This window comes from Canis aureus, chromosome 4 (genome assembly GCF_053574225.1).
Source record: "Canis aureus isolate CA01 chromosome 4, VMU_Caureus_v.1.0, whole genome shotgun sequence".
Taxonomy (NCBI): Eukaryota; Metazoa; Chordata; class Mammalia; order Carnivora; family Canidae; genus Canis; species Canis aureus.
In genome coordinates, this window is record NC_135614.1 from 61,397,784 (window position 1) to 61,424,940 (window position 27,157).

Sequence of the window (27,157 nt, forward strand, 5' to 3'; positions counted from 1 at the left end):
CTGCTTTCAGACCTTCTCTCCCTCCCACCTCAGATCCCTCTGGAGTCCTATGGGCCTTTGCTCCCACACGTACCCACCTCTCCCCAACTCCCTCTTCTCCTGCTGTCTCCACCCTGACACCCTACAGTCCACTTGCAACCCCAGAGCCAAAACAGATTTTTTAAGTTGACTTTGATGTTTTGGAATAGATATTGTGATGAAAAAAAAAAAAAGATATTGTGATGAGTAGAAAGGTGGTACCCTGAAAGGTATGTTCAGACCTGTTCTTAGAATCTGTGAACATGATCTTGTTCAGAAAAAGGGTTTTTTGCAGATGTGATTAAGTTAAGGATCTTAAGATGAAGAGCTCATCCTGGGTTTTCCCTGATTCAGTGCCAAGTACCCTTACAAGAGACACACAGGGGAGATTTGACAGAGAAAAGAGGAGGAGACAATTCAGGGCAGAGATTGGAGTGATGTGGCCTCAAGCCAAGGAAACCATCAGAAGATAGAAGAAGCAAGGAACAGGAGCTTCCCTAGAGTCTTCAGAGGGACCGTAGCCCTGCCAGCACCTTGATTTTGGATTTCTGGCCTCTGGAACTACGGGAGAATACATTTCTGTTGTTGTGGGTCCACCGGGTTTGTGATCATTTGTTATGGTGGCCACAGGATGCTAATGCAGGTGATATACACATGTCATTTCAATAACATAAAGTGTAAATGCTGGGAGGTCTTGCTTTTCCAGGTAACCACTCTTACTAGTTTCTTTTTTATTTTCCTAGGATTTTTTTTTGAAAGATCTTATTTATTTATTCATGAGAGACACACAGAGAAAGAGAGAGAGAGGCAAAGGGAGAAGCAGGCCCCCTGCAGGGAGCCCGATGCAGAACTCATCTCAGGACCCCGGGGGATCACGCCCGGAGCCAAGGGCAGACGCTCAACCACTGAGTCACCTAGGTGCCCCTCCTAGGATTTTTTCATAGCGACAAGACTATGTGAAAGGGGAGGGGCCCCTGGCTGGCTCAGTCTGTAGAGCATGTGACTTTTATTCTAGACCTTAAAAAAAGAAGAAAAGAAAAAGAAAACGTTAAAGGGGAATGCATTTCTAGCCCTCAGCCCCATTTAAGAGTGACCTTTTAAAATGTATCTGGCTGTGTCACTTAGATCACTTAGGTGCAGCAGCCCCCAGGCCCCTCCTGCCTGGGCCCTGGGCCCCTCAGTCCCATCTCACGCCCCCTGCACTGCAGGCTGCATCCTCCCTGGTCTCCTGTGCGAAGATCCCTTGCTCCATCTGCCTCAGGGTCTTGACACCCATCCTTGCACCTGCCTGGCCCTCAAGCCCTTCTGTCCCCACTGTCATCTGACCTCTATGCAAATGTCACCCCCCCAAGCCCTCTCTGACCTTCCAACTTAAAATAGAATTCCTCATTCTAGCACTTCTTATTATACTACTCCATTTCATTTTCTTCCTTGAATTTGTCACAATATAAAATTGACTCGACTATGCGTTGGCTTCCTTCTTGGTGTCTGTCTCCTGCTCCAGACTGTGAATTCCTGGAGGTGGGATTTGGTTTGTTCACACTTCCATTCTGGGCACCTGAAACAGTGCCTGCCTGGCATGTAGTAGGCTCTCCAAAAACATTTGTCAAATACGTAAATTAACCCTGAAGGCCAACCACTTTCTAGAAACTATGACATTAAGCAAAGTGTTCTTAGAGTTCATGGAACTCCTAAAATAATACATAACACTTTGTGTGGATATGCATTATTTTCCATGGAGATAGTTGACAGCTTTTATTAGAGTCTTGGAGGGGTCTTGGTCCCAAAGACATGAAGGAGTCTTAATACCAGGGCTTGATTGTGTAAGAAGAAAAACAAAGTTAAATTCAGTCTCCACGGCCCACTGGGGGCTCTGGGCGTGTTTAGTCTATAGGACAAAAGCCCAAGGAAACCAGCTCCATTGTTTATAAATCTCTGTAGGCAGTGGAGAAACTTGGAGAAATAAGCATTTCTCCCCAACAGGGAAAGGCCCTCCTGACAACCAGGCTGACTAAGGACATAGGGCTGATTGGTAAGATTCTTGTCGCCGGAGATATGCAAGCAGATGTGCATACCCCTTTGCCAGAAATTGTTCTTGGATGAGCAGGCCAAGAAAACACATAGTTTTGGGATGTAGGAGTGGTCAATTGCTTGGGTCAGAGAGGAGAGTCTCTAAATTAATGTCACTGTGGTTCCTTCCAGCCTCCCACATGTTGGAGGCCAATTGCCCCTATGTGTCCCAGGGTGAGCCACTTGAGTGCCACCCCCATATTCCACAAGTTCGTGTCCTCTGTGACTTCTCCCATGACCCTGGGAGAGGCTGTCTGGATCTGAAACGCGGGAACAGGCCTGGGTCCCCTCTTCACAGCAATGACCTTGGCCTGTACAGGTTGCCAGTGAGGATCGCAGGACTGCTGGGGTGTGTGATCCCCTGCAGACCCAATTGTCCTCCTCTGGGCTCCCTCAGGGTTCCTCAGGGTCAGCAGCTTTCTTTCAAGCCCTTTGGTTAGGGACCAGAGCACTCCATTTCACTTCCTTTGTCTTGATCATCAGATCACATCCTGCAGCAATTTCCAGGTGACTCTTTGCTGTCCCCACTTGAGAGAAGCAGCTCTCAGGGAGTCAGGGAACCTTTCTCCTTGAAGCAGGTTGTAAAATCTCTCAGCTGAGCCAAGAGTGCGAGTTTCCTCAGGGCACACTAGAAGGCAGAAGAGGGTGCCTCGAGAGGGACTCTTGGCTTCAAGGCCAACAGCATGCTCTTGGAGCCAATGGCATGTTGGGGTCTGTAGCAGGGTCAATCCTGATGGGTGAAGTCTCCCAGGACCTTCTTCCCACCTGAGGCAGCTGGGGAATCTTCTGGGAGCTGGAAGACCTCATTGGATACCCCTCTCTCCAAGTTTATGTAAGAAATGGTTGGCCTGGCTGGAGCAGGTGCTAGATTATCCCAGGTAGATTTTCCCAGGTTTGCTTCCTGACCGAGCTGTTTACCAGTTAGGGGACCCATGTCTAGTGCCTGGAACGCATTCTCTATCTGTACCATAAGGACCACCACAAATCTCACAAATGAGATAATGTGTATAAAACAAATTCACAGGGCCAGGCACAGAGTAAAGGCTCAATAAATCAGATGTTATTATTGTTAGTAGTAGTAGTAGTAGTAGTAGTAGTACTATTTTGATGAGTATTGCTTAAACTCTTTGGGCCTCTGTAAAAGTAAATGACAATCTGCACTTCATAGCAAGGAGCAAATGAGGTCATGTGATGGAAAGTGCATTTTGAAATGCAAAACTCTACATAAATGTGTCTGCTAATGGTCATCGATAAAAGTAATAACGGGGAAGTCCTTCGAAGCAAGCAGGGCTGTCTTCCCAGGGTGGACCACAAGAGGGCACCCTCTTCCTCTTGCCCCAGTCGTGCCCCCTCAGCCACTCCTCAGGGAGGCACCGGGGCCAGGCTTCCCCTGCAGTCAGAGGAGGTGTAGACTCTCCTACCGGAAGAGCCTGGGCCTCTAGTCCTTGAGATATGTCACTGGACTTGTCACCAGGGGCGCCACTTCCTCCTCTCCACAGGACGGAGGCCTGTGGCATTTAGGGACGTGTTGAAAACTGCTGCTACCTTAGGGCTGTGTTCAGAAATGGTCTCAGCGCTGAACTTCTGCAAGGGAAGCGCCCGAGCTCACGTTTATGTGTGTGTGATGGAGTCTGTCCTCACACCACGGGGTCCTCTGGTTGCTTGTTGGCTGCTGCAGCCCCAGCCCCCCGTGCCCGTCCGGCCCAGTGAAGGCGGGAGAGTTGCACAGTGGTGAATAAAGCGGGTCCTCCTTCGGTTACATATTTGCTGTTACTCCCGTCCACCCCCGATCCACAATGTGGAATCCTGTCAGGAAGGCCCAGCTTAGCTGGCGGTAAGTTCCCTGGGGTGTGCACTGGGAGTTCTAGAAGGACCCACAGCAAGGACAAGGCCAACGAGCTTCTGACTGGGTCCTGTTTCAAAACCGAACAAACTGGGGGTGGGAGTGTATCATAGGGACGGGAGGAGTGTCTCACACAGCGCACACAGCCACAGGGTCTTGCCCTCGGCCTGCCTCCTCCACCCTCTCCCCGTGGCTCCTCAGGAGGGGGGTGCAGGCTGGCAGGCGCTCCTCCCGGCCTGCCCTGGGCTGCAAAGGAGAGACGTGGGGAGGCCTTGTGCATCTGGGAATTGTCAGATGTAAGTGGCTGTTTGTCAGGTTGTTGGATTTTTTTCCCCTCAAAATGTAGCAGAGCTTGGAGGATCATGCTGAAGGGGAAGTGATTGTATTTAAAATGACCCCAAGTGTTGGCCAATGGTGCCTACGGTACAGTTAAAGTCCAGAGTTGCTCTGAACCCTAACACCTATGTGAGGTGTGATTTCCTGTTTGATCTGGTCAGTCACACCTTTGGGACTGAAGGGGAGAGGTCGCCATGAGGCTAGGCCCCTCGGCTCGTGCCTCGGTCCCACCCCAGTGGATCTTACCCCGTGGGACTCTTTCCTTCTCTAACCTGCCAGAGCCGGGTGTTCCTAGACATAGCACGGAAGCTTCCCGGGGCTTCTGACTGCCCCGAAGTGGGTCCTGACTGGTGTCTGTCGGTGGCCTCTGGAAATGGCTGGCAAAGTGAAAGCACTTGGGGATTTTCTCAGCTGGGCTTGTATTCTGGGCTGAATTGTGTCCACCGCCACCCAATTCGTGTGGAAATACTAACCGCTTCCCACCAGTAACTCAGAATGTGGTGTACTAGAGAGAGAGTCTTTACAGAGGTAATCAAGGTTACCCGAGGTCATTGGGTGGTCCCTAACCCAATAGGACTGGCTGGCTCAGAAGACAGAATTAGGACACCCGGGGAACACAGCCGTCTACAAGCCAGAGAGGCCTTGGGAGAAACCAACCTTTCAGACACCTTGATTTTAGACTTCTGGCCTCCAGAACTGGGAGAAAATAAAATTCTCTTGTTGAAGTCCCTCCCCCCGCCGTGGTTCTTTGCTAGGACAGCCCAAACTAAAACAGGCTGTCAGGTTCTTCCCCTGCCTTCTCCTCCTCCCCTTTCCCCGTGTTCCCAGGAAGAAACAGGACACAAAGGCAAAGGTCTAGTGCTTTATTAGAACCACAGGCACAGGTCGGACCACTTGGGTCTCACTGAAGGATTGATTAACCCTCTCCCCGCCAGCCCCGGAGCCCCAGGGAGACTGCCCTGCCAGATAGGCCAGGCCAACGGGACAGAGGGGGCAAGGGCAGGTGAAAAGCATAAACACAGACTTGATGTGATCCCAGCTTGTTATTAGGTGGGTGACCTTAGGCAAGTCTCTTAACCTCTCTGAGCCTTGGCTTCCTCATCTGTGAAATGGAGTAAACGATGGAACCTACCTCACTGGGTTGTAGTGGGGACTGAATGGGACAATGCCTGGGAATTGTCTAGCACAGTGTCTTGCTAGTTGTAAACAGTCGATGAATGGATGCTATTATTATTATCATTTTCACTGACATTATTATTATTATCATTTATTAGAAGCAAGTCAGCTCTCTCTACTGTCAGGCTGACTCCAGTCCGTGGAGGAGGGGGAAGGGCTCACATACTGCATAAATGTCTTCAAGATGGTCCGCTAGGAAGACAGCCAGAGCCACATGTGAGAGCCATCTGGTCCCTGGGAGTATGGGGACCAGACCCGCGGGTGAGGATTCTGGGGCCACGGCACCTACTCTCCCTACCGACTCCTTGGAAAGCACTAGAAGGAGTTTGCAAAAAGTTCTAGTGCAGCACCAGGACCACCTTGGGTCTGTGGCATTGGGTCATTAGCATTTCCTTTGTCTCTTTAGACAGTTATCTTTTTCTTTTTTCTTTTTGTAGCTTTTGCTTGTGGCTAAGGAATTGCCACAGGCCACTGAACTTGGAATCAATTCCAGCTCTGCGTTTGGCTGCCTGGGTGACCTTGGGCTGGTCACTTCACCTCTCAGCCTCACCCAGCACGGAGAGCTTCGAGGCCGAAGCCAGGCTGTAGGAGTAGGACTGGTCTCTAAGTGACGGAGGATCATAGGTAATGAGATGATGGGCAGGCTGATGTGCTCACTGGTGCGATGTGACTGGGGCAAAAGGACTGTCGGGGCATGTGTCGGGTGTGTGTGTCAGAGCACCCCCGCGCTTCTGGAGGTAAATAGAGGCAGGTGTCACCACAAGAGGGCGCGCTGAGCTCTTTTTGTCTTCTGGATGAAAAAAAGTTTTCGTTTTTCTGTGGTTGCATTGCAAGTCGAACTAAGACTTAAGGTTCTTGGTTTTCTTAAGTGATTTAATAAACTTAAAAACTCATGTGCGTTTATCCATAACATGGACACCCCATCGCGGCCCCCACTGCAGGGCGTGCTGGGAAGTGGGGCAGAGGCTCAGACTTTATGGTGACCTGGTTCCATCAGTCCTCACCGGGCAGATTTCCCAAGACTACAGCCCTGGTGAGGTGGCCTCCGAGGAACGCTTCGGAATGGACGAAGCGGGGAGAAGCAGCACCTCACCGTCCAGAACGTGCGCGAGCCCCTTACCTGCAGCGCCCGGCCTCCTGCTCGGCCTCCTCCCGAGGGTGCGCTGAGGTCCCGGGGGGCCAGGTCTGGGTGGGGCGGGGAGGTGAGTCCGGCTGCTAAACCATGACCTCAAGAACAGTATTTCCAGGAATCCCCATCTTAGCATCTAAGGGATTCCTGGGAAAACTGGACCGTGAGGACACGGCGCTGCCACGTCCCCGGGAACGCGAGCGTCCTCTTCGGCCTCCAGCGCCCTCCGCAGAGGTCAGCGCGGTGCCACGGTGACCGCTCCAGCCGGGCAGGGGACCTCAAGCGCCCTGGAAAGTACCTTGCCTGGAGTCGGAGGCCGCGTGGTTGACCAGAAACCCGGTGGCATCCAGCCCTCCCCCTCCTCCCCGCTCCCTCCATGACCGCCGGGGGCAGAGGGGGGGTTTGCGTCTACACCCTGGGCCCGCGGGGTTGGCAGTGTCCAGCTTCCTCCCGGGGATCTCCTGCAAGCCTCTCGGCCTCGGCTTTCCTCAGCTGCAAAATGGGAGAGGAGAGGGCCTCCCGGATGAGGTGTGACCGATGCAGCTGGGGACAGGAGGAGGAAGGCAGCCCAGAGGCTTAGTGGAAACCCTCTAGGTCTGTCTTTGTGAAAAGTGACCCAAGGTGAAAGGAGAAGACTGGATTTATTTATTACGGTCTCCTCCTGCTCCCCCACCCCTGGGGTGTGTGTGTGTGTGTGTGTGTGTGTGTTCAAATCACACGCACTGCATCGGCTAAGAACACAAACTCAAAAGCAGACAGATTAGAGCTACGACCCCGGGGTGACTGAGCCTCAGTCTTCTCGTCTTAGAATGGGTCAATGACACCGGCCACCTTCCAAGCACTTCGGGAGGTTAAATAGCACTACGGTGAGTCCAGTGAGTCCCTGCTATTCCTTGCTTGGCCCAAGCCTCTGAGACGGGCTGGACCTTCATGCAATGCCTGGATTGGTTCAGGCAATAGCCTAGAGCCAAGGTTAGGCCCTCAAAGAATGAGGAGCCTGACTCAAAGCTTGACTGACTTTTTAGGGATGTAAGGGTTTGTAGGATTTGTCCAATCCACAAGTGGTGAATGGGTTTCAGCTCTGGATTATGAACGGTAGCTATCCAGCACTTGGTGTGGAGAAGGATTCTGAAGGTGCCTCTGATCTCTTCAAGAAAGGATGCCCTGACTGATGAGCGGTGTCCACCATGGGCTCAGAGAGAGAAAGCAGAGGCAGGATGTCGGGGACCCAACGCCCCAACACTTCAGCTGCAGATGGTCCAACTGGGGTGTGCAGAGGAGTCAGGATTTGGCCACAATCATGAAGCAAATGATGGCATGGGTAGCACTTGTGTCCAGAAACTTCCCCAGCACTGCTGGGGAAGCAACGGGCAGCAGGGTGACTGGACGCTCTCCCATCCTGCCCGGTGTCCCCAAGCACTGCCACCACTTACCAAGTCCAGGCTGACGGCTGCAGAAAAACTTCTCCCTTCCCGAGCTACAGTGCTTCATCTCAGACTCCCAACTGACCAGAGATGCAGCACTGCACCTCAGGCTGGGAGACAGGGCGCACTGCTCGGTGCCAGGAGCTGCTGTCGGGGGCTCCACCCTAGGCAGGGGAGGGGGGTGTCAGGGGGGCCACGGCCCTACCGCACAGCACCCCCCAACCAACTCCCCCCATGTCTCCCTCCCAGTCTCAGGGCCTCAGCCTGGCTTCCCAGCCCTCTGGGACCAACCCTCCACCTCCCTTTACTCCTCTTTTGTTAAAAACCAGCTTTATTGAGATGTAATCCCACATATACACTTAAAGTGTACAATGAAATGGCTTCGGATACATTCACCCAGTTGTGCAACCACTGCCACAGCCAATTTTAGGACACTTCATCACCCCAACAGGAGACCTCTTATCATTCAGCCCCTCCCATCTGCCATCAGCCCCGGCTCTGGGCAGCCGGCTTTCTGTCTCGAGAGCCGCTGATTCTAGACATTCCGATAAATGGACTCATCCGATATGGGACCCCAGGCCCCACCTTTATGCTCTGTACCTTCGAGCCAAACAGCACAGTCGTGGTACTTGATATTTTATACCATCAAACATTTGCCCTGGCCTCCTACCTGGTCTCCCTGCTTCCACTCCCCACCCGCCCCGACGTCCACCCCCCATCCTTCCCAGACATCCTTCCAAAGTGACTTTTCAAGTGTAAATACGGTCATATCTCTTCCATGCTTTAGGATCCTGAAAGTGCTCCCTCTCCTCCCATCTAATTTCTAAAGTCCTCCCCAAAGACCACAAGGCCTCTCCCGCTTCTCCCGTGCCCACCACCTCCGGGCTCTCGGGTGCTGTGCTGTTCCCCTCACACCCCCTGCCTGCCTCCTCTTCCTGCGCCTAGTATCAAAAAGCCATTTTTTTCTGGGAAGCCCTCGTTGACTTCCTCAGACATCAGGACACCCCGGTCCACATCCTCACACCCTGTGTGCCCTCCTTCTAATCCTGCACCACACTTGTGGGCTGCGTCACCCACCCGTGAGCCGCCTGGGCTCACCACTGAAAGTGGGTTCCGGCAGTGTAGACCTCAGTAAGCATTGGTTGAATGACTGAATTACTTTCATCAACCTCATCTCCAGTGTCAGAGCTATTTGCATCCGGGTCTGACCGGGCTAGTATCCAGTTCCCTGGAGGCAGTGCCGACATTTGTTAATTTGGGGGTGTCCTTGGGCCTTGCTGAGGTCTTTGTACATGGTGATGGGCCCCAGGCAATGCCATTTGGTGGGTGACTGAATGGCCAATGTAGATAATTCATTTTCTTCTTGAGACCTGGCTTGGGTGGGAACCTCTGCGAGCAAGCAGGCAGGGCCACCTCTGTTCCTCCTGGGCACCCCCAGAAGACTTTCCTGCTTTGCTGGGTGTCTACGGTGGTGGGCTTGATACCAGATGACAGATACTTTCAGAGTTATATGAAGGCCTAAGGGGGTGGGTAGCCTTTCTTAGGGCTGGAAGAAAGCAAAACAAAACAAAACCTCCTCCTTGAAAAAAAAAGTGTCTCCTATGCCTCTCCTAGAAATCTGAAATCTGGCCTTGAGCTGAAGAGTGTCTCTCTCCAGTCTGCCACTTGAGGGCAGGTCAGTCCCCATGGCCTCCTGAGGAGGACAGTCCCTTCCTGAGGTATTCCCAGCCCAAGAAATGCCTTTCTCTCATCTGGAGTTCTCCCGTAGGAACTCTCTCCAGAGCGCATTTGGCTGGGGAGTGAGTCCGATGGGGGGGTCCCACCTCGGGGGTCCTAGACAGCCCACAGCCTGTCCACTGTGCTCCACTCTGGGATGGGCCCCCACCAGCCCCGCGAGGGAACATGCTCGGCCTGACCAACTTGGAGGTTTCAGTACGAAGCCGGTGGGGCAGGTGGGGGGTGGGGGTGGTTCTTGACAAAGTGACAAACTTCCATGGCCAGAAACCAAGCTGATAAAGCCAGCCTCCTGCATTCCTCGATGCACAACTGTTTCCAAAGCCTTCACCGGACCACCTCTGGCGCCCTGCATGAGCAGTTCTGCAGAATCTGCGGGCCTCAGTCCTACCTGTGGAAGACAGTGATGCAAGCTTTTCCCCTCCATCAGTTTGCTTTCTATTTACGAGGAAGGGCGAGAAAGCCTGTTTGGTGCTCTCTTGTCTCTGAGGCTTTCCCAGCTCCTGCTCATTTCCCTTCGGCCTCAGACCTCAGGCCTCAGGCCCAGGGCCTCACAAGCCACCGCACTGGGGCGAAGGGTAACCACACTGTTCCCTTCTTGCTGCTTATCTTACCTTCGTCTCCTCGTTATGGCCAGTGTCAGAGTTTTTCACGGACATACGCAGGTACACATGACTCATCTTAAATGTAGAGGTACTGTGATTGTTTGCAGATAGAGGAAAAAAATACAGAAGGGGGTATCTGAGTGGCTGTGGTTTGGTTCCCATCGCATTTAACCTTCGGCCCAGCTGGTGTCACCTCCACGTGGAGGACCAGGATGGAAGGGAGACGGTTCCACGGTCACAGCCCCTCTTGGACCAGGGGAGTTGAGAGCTATTTCCAGCATGGGGCTCGGAATATTGTTGCAAAGATAGCGCCTCTCCCGGGTATGGAGACGGGAGGTAGATGGGAGGCAGGCCCACGTTCCTGTGGGAGAAACTCTGACGCAGAGGCAGGGGCTTGTTGACAGCCTTTGACCCGGGCACTCTAATTGCCTCCTTCTCCTCTGGCTATGGGCTGTGTGGTTCTGTTCCCTTGTACCTAGAAAAATCTGGTGATGCTGTCTGTAATGAGAACAGCGGTTTATTGGCTATTTTAATTGTGCTAACCCCCTTGTACCCCCAGGCTCTGTGGGAAAGGAATTTCCCAAGGCCTTGGAGTTAGGAGCTGAGCTGGGTTCTTAACTCAGAGCAGCCAGGGCCAGCACCCTCACTGTAACCTCTAGGCTGAATGTCTCCTCCCCCCGCCACTTTACCAATCCTTTGGGTTCGGGACAGGGTCTAACCATTTCACCTGACCCTTCAGCAAACCTAGGGCGTCTTCCGCCTGCAGAGGGGACGTGGCACTGAAGCTGACCCTGCCCCTGCCCTGGAGGAGCGCCGTCAGGCTGAGATAGAGGGGAAATGTCCCTGGCAAGGTGAATAGGGGGCAGACCCGAGGGCCACAACACAAGAGAGAGACAAGGTCTCAGAAGACAGAGAGCCCTCCCCCGCCGCCCCCCCTCCCCTTTGGGAAGCTGGGATGGCTTCCTGGAGGAGGAGGTGGCAGGCTGGGAGGAGGGGCACGGAGGCAGGAAGGGTGTCCTCTTGGCTCTCTGGCCCTGGGAACTCTTCCCTTGAGTCTTTCTTACTTGCCCAGCAGGCAGACACTGCTGACCCTGACCCCTAGTCTCCGCTGAATGAGAAGGGGGTCGGTAGCCCCACGAGAGGCTCCTTCCTACTCCTGGTCCCCAGTCCGGGGGGCAGGGGGCCTTGTGGGAGACCCGACTTTGATCACCAGCTGCTGTGGTCATGTCTCCTGGCTCTCGCGGCTCCATATCCCCTCTGCCCAAGGACACGGTTGAACAGGTGGCCTTAGACTCTTACAGGGCAGATTCTTACCTGGTGCCGGCTGTTGGCAGTCTGGGGGGCTGCTCCCAGAGAATGGGCCGATTCCCCCTCCCTGCTCCTCACTGTCTTCAGGAAATGTCGCTGAGCCCAGCCAGTGGGGGGAACCTCTGTCTTCTTGGGAAGCTCCAGGAGGCTGGGAAGGAGAAAATAAACAGTGGCTGTCTGGGTTTTCTCGCCAGGCCTGAGTGAGGAGGCCTCTCTGGCTCCTTCCCTTATATGGCCAAGCCGCTCTGGGCTGGGAGCCCGTCCCTGTGCTCCCCCACCCTCCACCACCACTGAGGGCTGGGGGCCACGGTTGGTCACCTGGGACTCTGCTGCTGCAGAGGCCAGAGCAGAGCTGGAGGTGGAGGGTGGGACCCAGGTCCTGTCCCCATAGTTACCTATATAGGCTGGCCGCCTGGCCTGGCCTCTAGGCCACTTGGGGTAGAGCCAGTGGGGAGGATTTATACTGAGATGAGGGGTAGGGGAAGGGGGTCCGTACCTGGTCCCGACTTAACCCCCAACTCACTGAGTGATCTTGGTCAAACCCTTTCCCTCTCCTGCCTCTGTTTCTCCCTGTGTCAAATGGGAGTATGGAAAGTACTGATTAATCCTTACAGCGCTAAATAAATAAATAAATAAATAAAGTAAAAAAAAAATCCTTACAACACCACAAAGGGGGAACTTTTGTACCTCCACTTCACAGAAGGGAAAACAGGCCTGAAGAGGCCAGCTGGCCCCAGCTATCCAGCTAGAAAGGGAGCAAGGCAGGTTTGAACTTGGGGCTGACTTCAGGGTCTGTGTTTTGAATGGGCTGACTGCTAAGGCTGCTCTCAGTGATAATACTCAGCCGCTCACATGCATCATATGGAAATGGCATCTGCTGGGACTGCTCCCCAGGAAGACCAGGGAGGCCCCAGAGCCCAAGCCCAAGGGAGACTGTCCTGTTTAGCAGTGGGGGTATCAAGCTGTTCATCTGAGGGCTCCCAGTACTTCACACAGGGCTGGAGCAGACTCAGGGCTCAGAAAAGGGAAGTTGTGGAATCACTGAATAGCAAAGCTCAATAGTCACATCTGTGCTACAGGCATCATCTCCCAGGCCCAGGCCCACTCTGAGGAATGAACAAAACAATGGATGAGAAAGCCCTGAGATGTCACTTTTATAATGGGCATCGTCTCCCTGTTCATAAATTCTTTTTCCCTGTGAAGTGCCTGCCTGTGTCTGGTCCCCCAGGCTATTGTCTTCTGAGCTGACCAGTTCTCACTTGTCCAGCTGTGGGATGGAGGATCCAGGGTGGATCTGCTCGGGGTCTGGGCTCCCGGCCCTGGCAGCAGTGATCGTGGGAGAGGCAGCGGGAGGGGAGGAGGGGGTGGGGTGCTGGGAACAGCTCAGAAACAAGCCTTGCACAAGCACCGACATCCTGTGTGCTCTTGAGCTAGCCCATCCATCATCCTGGCATCCTCTCAGACCCTCTTCCTGGGGCCCAGGGGCAGGTCTCCGGGACTGAGGACGGACTGTCAGCGTGGCCGAGAGACCGCAGCTGGCAGCTCTGCAGGCCTGCTCAGTGTCGGCGCTGGACGGTGCGGGGGAAGAGGTGCCTGCAGCCCTCCTAATCCAATTTGTTTAGACCCAGGCTCTGAGGCTCATTGGCTAGCGAGCGAGGGCCGGGTGTGCGTGCTGTGCTGGAGCACACGTTTGCTTGCACGTGCGGGGCATGCAGAGGTGAACAGGTGTGCTGCGTTATGTAAGCCAGGCCTGGGCCTTGTCACCTGTCCTGGAGTGTCAGCTTCTTGCCAGAGCCCTGCGTCCTCCTCCCACCATTGGATGCTCGTCCACTCTTTCAACCCTCGGGAGATCCGGGGCCAGAACCCTGCTCCGCAACTGACTGTCCAGGAGAGTGGGGTCCTCCACTTCCCCGTGCCTCAGTTTCTCTACCTGTCTTATGGAGCCCGTACCTCACCCTGTCTGCTCCATGTGCAGGGAACTAGAACTGGCAAGCGTAGAAGAATGTGATGGATGGGAAAAAAACAAAACAAAATGAAAAAACCCTGCTATGGTGTCTTGAGCCCACTCGGTGCCCAGCACTGCACACCCCAGGCCCACGCCCCAGCCCCGGATGCTGGGTCTGTTGTCACCAGACTCGCCAACCCCACCGTCTACCTGTTCCTAGAATCCGACCCTGGTTACTCCTCCCCAGGGAAGATTGCTGCCATTCTCCACATGTCCTCCAAATCTCTTACTCTCCGTAGCACATAGGCTTTGCTTCGCTAGTTTGTAGGGAGCATGGGATGGGGTGGATTTTTGCCTCCAGGTTGTTTCCCCTTCTTTGGCTCCACTTCTTTTCACTGACAGCCCACACCTCGCCGGCCGCAGTGGCCCACAACCCCTCCATCAGCAGAGGCCTTCTTTCAACTCTTCCCCTTCCAAGGCCCAGTTTCTCTGTCATTCTGAGGGCTGGGATGGGGAGTGTGGCCTGAGGCACAGGGCTGCTGCAGGAGGCTCCAGCAGCAGAGGTGGGGCCGTGGGCATGTGGGTGCCAGAGGCGGCCGGGAGAGGCACTCAGGGCTCTGTTTTCAGGGCCCACTGCGGCCTGCCCTCCTCTCTGGTCCTCAGGAGGGCCCTCTCTGGGGTGCTCTGCACCTCCAGTGTTAGGTTCTGGGAAGGGCTCCCACCAGCCAGTAGCCCTGGCTTGAAGGAGACAAGGATACTGCCTCTCAGAAGGATGCTGGGGTGCCCTGTGGGTCCTGACTGGGCTCCCGGGGGCTCCGAGGGCCTGAGGATGGGCCTGGCTTCCTGCTGGGTCCTCAGAAGCCCCAGGCTGAAACTGCTGGGATCTTAGAGGCCCAAAGAGCCTGCTCCTTGGGCCCTAGGGAGCCACCGTCCTGCTTCACCTGCCTGGTTTTCAGAGGCAGTCTTCTGAGCAGCTCCAAGAGCAGGAGGGGTGGCTTTTCCTCCCCAGCACACTAAGGCCCCATCTTGAAAGAAAAGGTGTGGAAGGAAGTTTTCCAGAGACCCCTCTGACGAATGACTCCGCCTCCGGCTCACACATCAGAAAGCAGCCATTTAGGGGTAAGTTAAAATTTGAGCTGGGCACCTGGGTGGCTCATCTGCCTTTGGCTCAGGTCATGATCCTGGGGTCCTGGGATCGAGTCCTGTATCTGGCTCCCCACGGGGAGCCTGCTTCTCCCTCTGCCTGTGTCTCTGCCTTGTCTCTATGTCTCTCATGAATAAATAGATACAATCTTAAACACACACACACACACAACTTGGGGTTAACACAGTGGCCAAGACTGAAGGGCCAGCCTTGGGGCCGCCTGTGACTGCTGCCAGCTGCCCAAGGCTTTCACCCCACAAAGTGCTTCCTTCCATAACTGAGGGCACCGTCACAACCTCCCCCAGAGGCCAGAGGTAGAAGTAACTTCCCCGCCTGAGGTTCCCAGCAGCCCTGCAATGTGCCCAGGGTTCATCACCCGCTGGCGAGAACCAGAGGCAAGCTTGAACCCAGGGCTGCTCACGCTCCATCCAGCTGCCCCCTGAGCCCAAGTGGCTGGATGACCCTGAAACAAAGCTCACAGCCTTACGGTCATTGCAAAAGCCGCCATGCCCTCTGCTGGCCTTGCTTGTTTCCAAGGAACACGAGGGCCTGGGAATGGGCCACATCTGCGAGCCAGATGGCACCACAGTGGGAGAGGGCTGAGGTCGAGGCTCCGTGCAACCACGCGAACCCATGCCCACAGTGGGTTCTCTCTGGAGAGGCTTCCTTGCCCTCAGCTCCCCTTCCTTGGCCCCCTCAGGCACGTGGCTCCCCCAGGCTGTGTTTCCCTTGGGCTCTAGGGTCCTAGGGTTTCGGCCATATATTTGCAAAGAACAGAGAAGACAGGCCCTGGAGCCGGGCAGATCCGCACTGCATCTCGCCCCTGCTCCTTCTAGCTGTGCGATCAAGAGCGAGTGGCTGCTCCTCTCCCGACTCGGGCTTGTCTGTGAAGGTCAGATGAAGTCGTGTCAAGTGCAGACGCAGTTGCTGGCACGTAGTGAGCCCACATAAACGGCTGCGATTTCCATCTCGAGCCCAGGGCTGGACTCACAGTGAGGCATAGGCATGGGAGAAAGGGAAGCAGGAAGGACGAGGGCAAAGGTCCAGAGAGGCATCCAGAGAAGATGTGGAAGCTGGGGTGGGAGCTACCGTGTGGGGCCCCTTTCCAGGGCCCCTCGGTTATGCGGCTTCTCTGGGCCTCTGTTCCCAGGACGCCCTCCCATCCCCTTGACACCCCAGCTGAGTTCACTAGCCTCACACGCTCCCTACTTCCTCCCCAGGGAAGGCTGCTGCTGAGGACTTTTGAGCCAGCCCTGGGAATGCAGTTTGAGGCTGAATGGAGAGTGATGGAGGAAAAAGGGAGGACAGGGAGAGGGTAGGGGCCGCCACCTGCCCAGCCCAGGAGCCCAGACCTGCCTCGAGGTGCTCAGGCTCCGGGAGAGCCGAGTAGTGGGGGGCAGAGGATCACCATGCACTCATATACCCTGACCCCCCAGGGAAAACAAAAACAGGGACAGGCAGTGTCAGTGACAATAGCCACCACATAGTGACCTACACTGGGACATGCTGTAATCATAACAAGAGCTTTCAATGTGCTGCACACTTGCCAAGTACTTTCTTGTACAGAGGCTTTCTCATAGTCACCTAGGAGTTAGCTACCATTGACATTCCCACTTTACAGGTGAAGAAACTGAGGCTCCCAGAGATTACAGCACAAGCTCAAGGTCACACAGCTAGGGAGTGTCAGGCTCAGGATTGGCTTCAGGCAGCCCAATGCGTATTTTCACGGCTCCCCTGTTAGACCAGACTATTCCTGGCACGATTTTTACAGAATGACAACCTGAGTCAGTGTCTCATGGCATTTTGTCAGGCCCATGTTAGTTTTTTATGGAAAGGGGGTTGTGAGCAAAGAAAGCATTTTCAGTGTCAGTGGAGGCATGTGGGCCTTGGCAAGGCTGTGTGTCTCCAGAAGCAAGGAGACTTCTCATTTTGGTTGTGGTTATGCCTCTTGTCCACAGTCTTTCTCCCGTGCATGCTGTTTAAAATATAAACACACACACACGCACGCACACATGATAAAGAGATTGGTTCTGCCTTCTGTTCTGTCCACTTTGCAAAGAACTGGGACTTCTGGGGTTGCTGAAACTCAGTGATGCTTTCTGGATCAGATGCTGGTTTCTTCTGGAATGTGTCAGATGGGAGAGCAGTGAGTTTGACATCAGGTCACCTTGTGGACCTGCTGTGTGATTGTAGACAAGTCACTTCCCTTCTCTGGGCCTCACTGTGCTGTGGTGGGGAGGGGACTGGATTCCATGGATAGATAGATAGAGGGGACAGCTCGACCCCAGCCCACCCCCGTGGCGTTAGTGTCAGTGGGAAGGAAGGTGAATGGTCTGCACAGGGCTCCATGGAATGAGAGAGAAAGAGAGCCCCCAGCTGCTCTTGCTCTGTTTCCTACTGCCCCCATCCCATCCTACTGCTCAGCCCAGGGCAGGCCCCGGGGACCTGGAGCTGGTGGTTTTTTATACAGCAGGACTTGGAACATTAGTCCCAGAGGCACCCTAGTTGTGCTCCCATTGCTCAGACAGGGAAACTGAGGTGCAGGCAGAAGCAATGAGCTCAAAGTGATGCAGGCCAAGGCCCAGCTGGAACTGACCTTTCTACTCACTGAGTGATCCTAATCTGTTAGATCTTAACAAAGAGGCCAGGGGAGGAAGGCGGGAGAGAGGGGGCCCTTAAGTTCCTTTGGCTTTGAAGATGGAATAATCATGACTTCCTTTTCTAAATATCTTTTGGCCCTTCCTAGAACCAGATGGCGGATGTTTGGAATTTATGTTGTAAATAGTGTTTAAGAAGGGGATGGGGGTGCAGATGTGTTACTTTCTCCATCCTCCGAAGCAAGAGCTGAAGGAGGGAGCTGGGGGAGGGGAGCTGGCTCTGAGACCAGGGAGGAGAGAGAAGTGTGGAGGAGGAAGGGAGAGGGGAGGAGGAGCACACAGGAGGAGAGATGGACCAGGAGAGAGGGCCAAAGGGAGAGAGTCAGGGAGGGGAAGAGGGGGTGAGAGGCAAGGAGGGGGAAGAGGGAGAGAAGGTGGGCGAGGACGATGGGGAAGGGGCTCCCAGCTGCAGGCTCAGACAAGCTCCATCTTGAGTTCAGGAGCAAACCCTTGAGTTTTCTAAAAATAGTTCAGCTTTTCCCCCAGCGGGGCTGGCAGCAGGGCCGGGAGAGGCACGCTTGCCCTTTTATGGTAAGAAAAATTCAGATCCTCAGAGGGGGAGCTGGGCCAGAGCCTGTAGTTCTGGATGAAGCCCAGCCCTGGGGTCTGGAGTGGGACAGTCTGGGTGGGGGTTGTGACTTGGTGGGATGGCCTGGCCCTGGGTAGCTTCATCCTCTGTGAAGAAAGGGCTGAGATGATCACACTGGAAAGCCCTGGAGTGTTGGTGGAGCACTTGTGATGGGGTGGAAGGCCTTAGAGAGACATCTGGTCCACCTCATCTCCCTGTTTTTAGAAGAAATTGTATCCCAGAGAGGGGAAGAGACTGTAGGATCCCTGTGTGGACATGTGAAGCGTCAAGGTAAATACATGAGGACAGCTTACATGCTCATTATTCTAAAGGGCAGTGTGGTTAGCAGAGAGAGAGCACTGGTCTGGGCATCAGGAGACCCAAGACTCACTTCCCCGTTTGCACATGGTTTGCTGAGTGGCCTTGAGCAATCTGCTGAACCTCTCTGGTCTCAGATTCCCTCACTGGAGTAATCCTAAGGGCCTTCTTAGCTTATTGCCTCTCTGGGAATTCCAAGGCTGGGTGGCGGAGCTTGGGCATAGAGGATGCTGCTCCCAGGCAGAGGGGAACCTGCAGGCTGCTGCTTTCTTCCTGTGCCTGGCCTACTTCCTGTGCTGAGGCAAAAACCTCAAGTGGACCAAGACAGAGGGAGATGGCACCTCACTGGAGACTGAGGCGATCATGGGTGGGGCCCTTTGACTGTTTAAGCTGGTTGGGGCCAACTCCTCACTGGACACGCTGAGGCCAGAAAAGACCTCATGCTCATGGTCATGCTCAAGGTTATGTGAAAGCTTGAGGCGGAGCCAAGAATAGAACCAAGGGCTTTCCCTCCCAGCCGTGGGCTCTTTCCTCTGCAGGAGGTCTCCCATCTGCAGCAGCCAACAATTTGGGGGACTCTCTCTGGCCAGGAAAAGGGCCTTCCTGGACAGGGCAGCCAGAACTCAAAACACACCATCATCTTTTGGCTGCTTCGTGGAGATAATTATGTCCTGGCGGGGCACCTTCCTCTCCTGTCCCCTCCCCTTGGCTTTGAGGACCCTGGAGGGAAGCGAGGAAGAGGCAAAGGATGCCCACGGCTGGGCAGCCGCTCTGGCAGTGTGATCTTGGGCAAGTCCCTGCCTGCCATTGGCCTCAAGGTACCAAGCATCTGCCAGGGTCACCAGGATGAATGAGATGGATCCAGTGCTGTTCTGTAGATTTCTAGTCCATTGATATGGGGACCCAGTGCCTGAGGTTTCTGGGGGCCCGCATCCCAAGACCCTCTGTCTATTCTGGGAACCCGGGCTGATTCAGAGAATCAGCTCGTAGATCTCTGGTCTTGAGTGTCCAGCACGCCTTGTGCTCACTGCCTAGGACACTGCCCAGGCCTTGGTCTCCCCTTGACTCTGCCCACCCCTCTACTCTTCCCCACATGGATGTCCACCTCCCCAGGCCCTGGGTGGCTACCTTTCCCTCCCATCTGCCCACACCTCGTCTCTCCACACTCATTCTTTCTGTGACTCAGCCCAAAGAGGAGGCTTGCTTTCCTCTTCCAGCCTCCTGTGACACCTCCACCCACTAGTGGGGGAAAGGAGGGACAGGGGAGAAAGGGGGACAAAAATAAAGTATCTTGTTCTAAATTGGAAGCTTCCCTGTGACCTTCCTGGAATTTCCATGTAGACTCTCTGGGGCGTGTGAACAGAGCTCCCAGGGACCCTGGCCCCCTCTGCCTCATTCCTGCTGGGGTGGAAGGCCATCGGCTGAATGTTCCCTGGAGACACAGTCTTAAAACCAGGCTCCAGGTCTCCCTGGTCAGTCCTGGTGCTCCCTGGGAAGGGCAAAAAGCAGCAGTGGGGGAAAGGAAGTGGGAGGGAGGAGGGTCCCTAGAGGGTTCTTGTGAAGTCAGGGCAGAACTGATGTCATGCCTAGCTGGGAATCTGACATCCAGGCAGCAGGAGAGCTCAGTCCAATAGGATTGTCCCAAGGCAGCTAGAGCTGTGATGAGAAGTCCCAGCCCGGTGGTGGGAAAGGCCATGAGGCCCAGACTCCTCTAATGTTTGATTGCTCTCTACAGTGTCCATGCTAAGCCTGCATACCTCTGGTGATGGGGAGCTCACTTCTTCCCCAATCACCTCATCTCTCTTTGGACAAACTATTGGAGACTCCTTCCTAAAATCCCAATGACATCGGCCTCTCTGGGGCAGCATGGCCCATCTTTTAGGGCTACAAGGAACAAGTTCCTGTTCCCTAGAAAGCTCTTCAGGAGTTTAGAGATGGTGAATACAGCCCTTGGGCTTCCAACCCCTCCTAATCCCACCAGTGCCCAGATCCCCAGGTGTCTCCCCTGCACTGGGGCTCTTGGCCTGGGGAGGGCAAGGAGATAAACCGGCTAAGTAAAGATAGGGATGTCCTCCCAGAGATGGGTCCCAAGAAAGACCTCTGCCACTCTGGGGGGCTTTGGTTGCAGGCTACTCAAGCCACTCCATGACCAAACCCTCCCCACTTTGCCAGCCTCGAATCTCACCAAGCTGCTAGACCTACCCTCTGGCCCAGGCGATTGGGCTTGTTTGCTGTTCTACAAGTGTCCTTCCAGTCCTGCCTCCACACCTTCGCACAGAGAGCTCTCCACCTGGAAAGCCTTCTGCTTCCTTCTCTGTCTGTCCTAAGCATGCGCCCACTGCTCTGACCACCTCTACCCAGATTTCCTCTCCCTGAGAGTCTGGGCAGCCACCGTCAGACGTGGGATGGCCCGAGCTATCTCCCTTCCAATCCCAAATCATGGACCATCACAGCCCGAAGGGCCCACAGGCACGGGGAACTTACCCGAGTGTGTGGGCTACAGAGCTGGGGTCAGAGTCTTAGCATGACTCTTTCCCTTTCTCCCGGTCTTGCTCCAGCTTATCTCAGCCGACACCCTGGGACCCAATGGGGTTGTCAGGTCGCATGCTCAAAGTCTGGCAGTCTCTGGGTTGACCGGCCAGTGGCCTTCGAGCCTGCTAGACCAGCTGGGGGGTGGTTGTCATGGCCACTACAGATGCCATCCTGAGATGGCCGCCTCCCTCTGGACACTTTGCTCCCATCCTCATTTGCCTGAACGAGAAAGAGGAGGAGAAGGAGGAGGAAGAGGAGGAGGCAGAGGAGGAGGAGGAGGATGGTGGGGAGTGGGAGTTAGTGGCAGCTGAGCAGTGTCCCTGTTAAGCTCACAGGGCCCAATGTGTTTCCCAATTTAGGGCTTTACTATGTCCCCTGGAGCATGGCTTGGGGCAGGGGAGGGCCACTCAGGAGGGGACCGAGGCTTGTGACCCCCTTATGGGCACTTGGGGAGGAGCCAGGGCGAGGCTGCTTCTTCCAGCCTTAGTCTAGCTCACTGCCCCCTCCTCGAATCTCTGATGGGCTGTGCTGGGTCGGGGGCACCCAGGACTGATGTCCTCAGGTACTCAGCCCACACTAATCGATGCTCATTGGCAAAAAAGATAAGTCTGGCCACGGTTTGCACTTTTGTCCCTGAGCAAGCGTAGGGAAGGAGGTGGGGGGCTCTATCTCCTCCCCATAACAATACTTAATCAGAAAGGAGGCACCAGGTTTCGGATGGTCCCCTTTCCAAATGCCAAGGGTTGGTCCCACTGGGCAGGCTGGAACCAGAACTCGCTCTTGCTCACAGACGCACTGGGGACATTGCTGCGGTAGAAGTGCACGGTTCCGGAGTCAGCCAGACCTGGGCTTGAGCTCTAGCGTAGCCTCTTACAAGCTGTGTAACTTTGGGCAAAGGACTAAATCTCTCTGAGTCTCTGGGTCCCCAGAGAGGCGACGGTACTTGCCTTAGAGAGCACTGGGCAAAAGGCCTGGCCCTTGGGAAGACTTGGTATGTGGCATTTTTTTTTTTTTTAAGATTTTATTTATTTATTTGAGAGAGAGAGAGAATGAGCAGTGAAGAGAGGCAGGGGGAGAGAGAGACAGAGGGGAGGGGGGAGAAGGAGACTCCCTGCTGAGCAGGAGCCCAATGCAGCTCCATCCCAGGACCCTGAGATCATAACCTGAGCCGAAGGTGGACGTTTAACCAATTGAGCCTCCCAGGCGCACCTGCAATTGTTATTTTTGAAGGAACAAGGGCCATTTAGCCCCGTGGGGGGAAGAAGAGTTGGAGCCCACTACGGTGCCTCCTTCCCTCCCGAAGAAGCTGCGTTTAGGACACAATCCCCTCACTTCTCTGTGGTTTCAGCTACTCGTGGGCGACTGCCTGCCACCCAGAAGCAGGTGACCCAGCGGTAGCCCACGGCTACGTCACAGTGCCAGGTCCTCACAGAGGCACTTTCTCACCCCACAGCATCACAAGGAGGGCGAGTGCAGCTCAGTAGGATATTCTGAGAGAGAGAGAGAGACCACGCTCACATAAGTTTTATCACGGTGGATTGTTATAATTGTTCTATTTTATTATTAGGTACTGTTCGTCTCTTATTGTGACAAATGTATAAATTAAATCTTGTCATCGGTATGTATGCATGGATAGGGAAGAGCAGTGCACATAGGGCTCAGCGCTATCTGTGGTTTCAGGAGGCCACTGGGGGGCTCGGGACGTGTCCCCTGTGGACATGGCGGGGGGTGGGGACGCCACTGTCATCACATTTTAGCAGTTAGTTGTTATCAAGCACTTCCTGTGTGACAGTCACTGCTCTGAGGGCCTCAGGAGTCTTAGCCCGCTCAATACCCCGACGAGACGGGAATTTTTAGCATGTCTCAAGTCACAGTGGCTACGAGGAACATCTGGAATTCAAACCCAGGGGGCCTGACTGCCACTTGGCACCTTTAACCACCGGCCTTTTGCATCGTAGCCTCCCCCCTCTGGCCACTCTTCACTCGGACAGAGTTTCACCCCCTCTCTGAAAGCCCCGTGGCTCCGATGCTGGCCTGTTTCTTCATCTGAACAATAAGGGGCCTGGATGAGTTGGTCTCCGTGGGCCATGAGAATGGGTGGTTTGTGCCCTGCATGAGGGCATGCTCTGAACTGGACACAAAGTTTCTGGTGGAGAAGCTTGGCTGCCAACTAGCCTCTTTTGCAAGCGGGGAGGGGACCGCCTCTGTGGGCTCTTGCGATGCGTGGTGAAGCCCTGTGGGGCCTGTCTAGACAGGCCGTTGGGAGGTGCCAGCCACTATGGGCCCTTTCCCCCGAATTCCTGCCGATGACCTGGCAGGCGGCCTCTGCTTGGAGCATCCTGAGCACTGCCAGCTGGAGGAAGGCCACAGGGGCAGTGCCCGCTCCTGCCCCAAGGCTTTCTGGACGCTCTGCCACTTGGTGCATGCAGGGCACATTTCTAGATACCCATGTTGGACTGTAGTGAGCAGTGTTTTTGTTTCTTCCTTTCATTCCTTTTCTTCCTTCCTTTTTTTTTTTTTAAAGTAAACTCTAGGCCCACCATGGGGCTTGAACTCATGACCCTGAGTTCAAGCATTGCATAATGTACTGACTGAGCCAGCCAGGCGCCCTCCTTTCATTCTTTATTATACAAATTTGATAGATACAAAATAAAGTGTATAATATATATACTTCCAGAAATCTGACAATTTTAAGTGTGGTCAAGGAGGAGGATGCTCGTATGCACCTGATGACTTGGTGCAGCCACTTTGGAAAATAAACCGGCTCTCTCCTGTAAAATTGACAGGCATGCACCCCAGGACCCAGCAATCTTTCTCTCTAGGTATAAATTCCAGAGAAACTCTGGCTCCTAGGCATCAGGCGATGTGGACAGTCACAATAACTAAGCAGTTAGAAAAGCCTTTTATCATGGTTCTTTGCACCACCTCATGGCCCTGAATCCTGGGGATAGCTCACTTGGAAAGTTGTAGTTGAGGCACAGCCCAGGCATAACCGGGTGGTGAGAACCTCAGAGACTACCTCCCCAACTCCTTGAGGCTCACAAGGGGAATCAGGTACAGCCCCGAGGGTCCAGGGTGGCACTGGGCCTGGAACTTTCTATTCCTCAGGGCTATACATATCAGCTCTTCCCAACAACTGGCCAGTCTGGTAAGGGCTGATTTTACTCAAAGAGCGGCAGTGTGGCTCTTAGGGACAAGCAAGGTCTTTCCATCCTGGGGCAGCAGCGGGGCTGAAGGGAAAGCAATGGCTTTGAAATGAACTAGAACACTCAGGTGCAAGTTCTGAGCCTTGTCTCCTCTTCTGAAGTGGGATTCCTCATCACTGCTCTCGGAGGTGCCAGGGTGGGTAGGCTAAGAGCAAGCGTTTAGGAGTTGCAGGCTGAGTTTAAATCCCTTCTGCCACTTTCTAATTGTGCGACCTTGGGTAAGCTCCAGTGGTTTCCTGCTCTATAAATTAGGGATAAGAGAACAATGCTGATTCCTGCCTCTCAGTAATCCTGGGAGGATCAAATGATGCCACCAACCATTCAGCGTGGTGCCTGGCTCCCAGGAAATCCTCCGTGTATGTTCATGAGGTACACTGGAGGGTCTGCAGGAAGTTCCAGGGTGCAGTGGCCGAGGGGCAGGGCAGGGGGTGGGAGAGCCATGGACAGACAGCGGCTGAGGCACCTGGCACCAGACAGTGTCCAGACCTAAGAGCTCATGAGCCGTGTGACCTTAGACAAGCCAATTAACCTCTATACCTCAGTTCTCTCATCTGTACAATGGGGATCGTGATTACATCTACCTCATTGGGTTGTTGTGATGATTAAGTGAATTAATTCACGTAAAGGCCTTAGGTAATGCCCAGAAAGTAACGATCGCAGTAGAATTCTCGTATCTGCACCACCACCGTGGAGTCCAGGGTTGGGCAGGGTGGCTGCTTCTGCTCCAGCCTTGTCATCAGCTGTATGACCCAGAGCAGCACTCTCTCATTGTGGATCTAGTTGCTTCAGCTGTGTCTGCGAGGGTCCCAGGCTGCCTGACAGCTCAGCAGTTTCCAGAACTCCACATGTGTGGGAATTTCCCTGGGAGCTTGAAATGCAGGTTCCTGGGGCCCCATCCAGGGCTCCCTGTCAGTAGATGAGTGTACAGTGGTTCAGACACCACACTTAGGGACACATTGCCCACCCCATGTGCTATAAATGCAGGAAAGGAGACCTCACCTGGCCTTTTAGGCATCTCAAGCTGATCCCTCTTCTGGGCCTCTTAACCTCTGACCTTTGAACTCATGCCTCCTGCCTCTTTCCAGACCCTGCTGTCCCTTTAGCAACTCTGAGCACTCCCGGTCTGGGTCTCCTTCCCACTTCTCTCTAAACATAGATAAGGTCATCTTGCCCCTCAAGGGGAGTAAGGTCTGGTGGTAATGTAACACCAGAACCATGTACCCTGCTCTTGTGTGCCTATGTCCCTCACTCTTCAGGAAAACCAAGTGCCGTTAGAACCACGACCATACCCATTTTATAGAGGAGGAAGCTGAGGCTCAGGGATGGCAAGTGACTTGTCTGATAGGTAAACAAGCCAGAATTGGACCCAAACGGTTGGATTCCAGCATCTCCTTTTGGACCATTATGGCCTCAGGCCTTATGTGATCAGAGGGTAAGGGTGTTGGGTGGGCTGGCACTGGGGGACTGTGTCCACTCTGGGCCCTAGATGTGGCCAGAGCATATTGAAGAGCGATACTGCCTTCATGCCCTCTGGTGCTGATCCTAGGGTCTGCCCCTACACAGCCCTGCCTCCCACGTCTCCTGCCTTCCTCCGAGGCCCCACCACACCGCATCACCCTTCCTGAAACCCTCTGCTGTCCATCCCATCCTCATCCCACTCTGAGGCCCTGCGCCTCCTGATCCAGAGACCAGCGCCTTCCGCACCAGAGGCTGCTTTGGGGTCAGGCTCATCCTGAGGCCTCTGGGCTGTGGCTGACCTTCCCCTGGCCAAGCCTGTAGTCAGAGACTCACTCTTTTCTGTCACTTGAGGCTCAGCCTATGAGAGCTCCCATGGGCATGAGGCATCTGTTTAGACTCTGAGCCTGTGGTCAAAGGGCAGACCCCGCTCAGGGGCTCCTGGGGAAACTTCTCGATGCTGGCTGCCTTTTAGGCTCCAACAGGGCTCAAGGAGCCACATCCTGCATGGAGACCATGTCATCCAATGGTTTCATGGTACAGATGGCCCAGAGACAGTAGGGTGCCTGCCCAAGGCCACAGGGCCAGGCAGTGAGAGGCAGAGCTGGGGCTGGGGCCCACATCCCCCTCCCCTGGCCAGCACCCTGGCCTTCCCGCCTCTCTGCCCTTCTGCTGGAGCCTGAGCCGACATAACTATGCCTCTAGCTTTGCTTCTTGAAACCATTATTTGAAAACAGTTTTCCTTGCCAGGAGCCCCAGGCTCTTAGAGCTGTGAAATCCAACCTCACAGAACAAGGAAGAAGCAGTGTCTCCAGAGAAGCCAGGGAGACGGGCCCAGACTTGGGCATGGCAGCGAGGCTGGGGCCGGCAGGACAGTAACCCTGACCGCTCCTGCTGCTCCCACCCGCCATGTAACCGCAGCCACGAGGAGTCCTCCAAGCCAACAGAACCATAGATCCTGCCCAGCTGGTCAGGGCAGGATGGGCACTTAGAGATCATCCAGTCCAGCCCCTGTACCGATGGGGAAACCGAGGCCCAGAAGAGTGGAAGCACAGAGCAGGTTAGCAAGAGAGCTAGGACCAGACCCCTGGACAGAGCATCGCCCTGGGGAGGATGTCACAGATGCGTACCCCTCCACCCCCGCTTCACAGACCTCATATCTGCCACTGGTTCTTACCTCTCCTGGGGTCTGGTCCAGGTGTGGCTCCTTGCAGCCTGGATACGGGGGTCAGCTCATTTAGGGGATTGTTGGGGGTGTCATTGCTTCTCAACTAACTTGACCGGGCCTCTGGCACCCCTCACTGCCACGGGGCATTTTTAAACGGCTGGCACTGGGCCCCCCTCCCTTTAGCCCCTTGCCTGTTGCTCCTTGGCCACAGACGCCCCTCTGCCTTTTACCTTATATGAGCTGAAGAGGCGAGCCCGGTGTTGGGGTGAGGCGGGTGCTGAGTCCTCCCGGGGCCCCCCATTGGCCCGGACGCCCGCCACGTGACTGCCTCGCCTTGACCTGCCCCCGGTGCCGAATGTTGCTTTTACCCCCTAAGGAAGGAGTGGTTGACAATTTTCATATTTCTTCTAAATTTGGAGATTTCAGACAATGCTGGGAGGCTTGGCTCCAGCTGCCAGAGGCCCATGTGGAAGTCATTAAGCCAGAGAAGGGGGGCCGGGGGAGAGAGGGAGACAGGGAGA

The 27,157-nt window shown here is 54.6% G+C and overlaps 1 long non-coding RNA gene across 3 annotated transcripts; it reads right to left on the reverse strand.

Annotated features, from left to right (window-relative positions):
* Positions 1–5,116: 5,116 nt before the first annotated feature.
* On the reverse strand, positions 5,117–26,878 carry LOC144312835 (uncharacterized). 3 transcript variants are annotated; one of them, XR_013378468.1, is made up of 4 exons: positions 26,646–26,878; positions 11,650–11,791; positions 10,345–10,833; positions 5,117–10,121 (listed from the first exon to the last, which is right to left on the reverse strand). It is a non-coding gene; the product is annotated as an uncharacterized LOC144312835 (long non-coding RNA). The 3 variants fall into 3 exon arrangements; XR_013378467.1 differs by lacking the exon at positions 10,345–10,833 and having other exon boundaries at positions 26,646–26,866; XR_013378466.1 differs by having other exon boundaries at positions 5,117–10,833; positions 26,646–26,866.
* Positions 26,879–27,157: the final 279 nt, after the last annotated feature.